The 1,762-nt window shown below is 42.9% G+C and overlaps 1 pseudogene; it reads right to left on the minus strand.

Moving 5' to 3' along the window:
* Window positions 1–863: 863 nt before the first annotated feature.
* LOC125937794 (protein phosphatase 1 regulatory subunit 14B-like) lies at window positions 864–1,377 on the minus strand (annotated as a pseudogene).
* Window positions 1,378–1,762: the final 385 nt, after the last annotated feature.

Here is a 1,762-nt window from a genome sequence, read left to right on the forward strand (position 1 = left end):
ATTGAATTTTACAATTTAAACTATGGACATTTTGGTATCTGAGAAAAAATATGGGGGTATTTTGAATAATTATAATAATAATAATGCTAAAGGGATTTTAAGGGCTGTTTTGGAAAAGTCAGCTCTAGGCATACTGGCCTAGACACATCTTGATTTCTAGATTTCACTGTAGACACCAAATTTATAATGCATACCAGTGTGTGCATTTGTAGAAGATTATAGACCAGGAGGTTTCTCAAGCTATCATTTAGAAGAAAAAAGAAATAAGTGATGATGCTGAATATGGAAAATAGACTATACCTTGGTGAGGGCTTGGTAAGTGTTTTCAAACAATGGAAGAATAGTCACATGAAAGAAGAACTTGGTTAGTTATGTAGGAGCCTAAGAGACACAAGGATAAGTTGATGGAGCATAAATGATGACAGGTTTCTATTTTTATCCATGCAAACATGAAAGCAATTTGATAATTTATAGTAGGATGAAGGCAATGTCTCTTTGTTATTTCTGGCTATATTCAAAGGCAGGGAAAGAATTGGAATTTTTTGTTTTGTTTTGTTTTGCTTTTTTTGTTTTTCTTATGCCAGAGGCACATCCTAGGTTTGTTAAAGGGTTCAGCCACAGAGTCAGTACAAGAATGCAAAGAGTTCTATCAGGTTAATAACAATTAACAACAACAACAACAACAACAACAACAACAAAAGATGGAAAACTGATGGGGCAGAGAAGAGCTCCTGGGTTAGGGGCATGGGGAGTGCCACTCATGGTGCCAGGCCTGGCAGCAGGGACCCTCAGTATGGTTGTAGATATGAGGTGGGCTCAGGGACAGGTGGTGATTGTCTTGTAGGAGCCACCATTCACCAGGGTTAAGGACCTTGACTTCTTCTGGGCCAGGGTGTGCTCAGCCTCTGTATGCTGTGGGTCTTGTTCAACAGGCCAGAAGTGAAGGCCTCGGTGGGTTTGTAAGTCAACCAGCAGCTGCTTGACCCCGGCCATCCAGGAACCATCCCTCCTCATGTCCAGGAGCTCATCCATGTCAGTCTCCAGCGCCATGATCTCCTCTTGCTGGCAGTCGTAAAGATGAGTGAGATGCTCCAGGATCCACTCCTTCAGGTTCCATAACTCATTGTGCTGGTACTTGACCGGGACCTTCTCTTGTCACCTCAGTGGGCCCTCATCATCCAAACCACCTGAGCCCTCACCTGCAGCCCCAGAGGGGGCTCTGAAACAGACAAGGTTCCCAGACCCCCTCCTGCTGGTCCCAGGAGTCCAAGCCAGCAAGACCACACCCCCAAGGAGTCGCTGTCCATCGCTGTGGCCACCAGGGCCACAGGTGCATTTTGGGCCCCTCCATATGCTGCCACCACTATCCACCTGCATGCTGGGATGGTGAAGCTAGGTTTAAACATTGTTGGTTGGTATGTTAGTAGACTTTGATTCCTTTAAATATGGATGATTTCATTGTTGTTTTGGATTTACATGCCACCATTCTGTTTAGTAACAATTTTAGTTTCCCTCTGAGATCTGAAACATGTACAGTTAGTGACATAGGAAAGCCAATTTGTTATACATGCCCAAGAAGTAAAGTTTCATTCTCTAAGGCATTCGAATTATTGTTTTTTAAAGAACATTAAATGACGACGTTTGTTTCCAGTAGGTTTGTGCATGGATTTCCAATATTAAAGACTATCGATGTTGTTAGGATTTCTATAGTAAGGCTAATTAGAAACTTATTACTGTCAGGGATGGGGAAAGGCTACTGGGC

This window comes from Panthera uncia (assembly GCF_023721935.1).
Source record: "Panthera uncia isolate 11264 chromosome A3 unlocalized genomic scaffold, Puncia_PCG_1.0 HiC_scaffold_12, whole genome shotgun sequence".
Taxonomy (NCBI): Eukaryota; Metazoa; Chordata; class Mammalia; order Carnivora; family Felidae; genus Panthera; species Panthera uncia.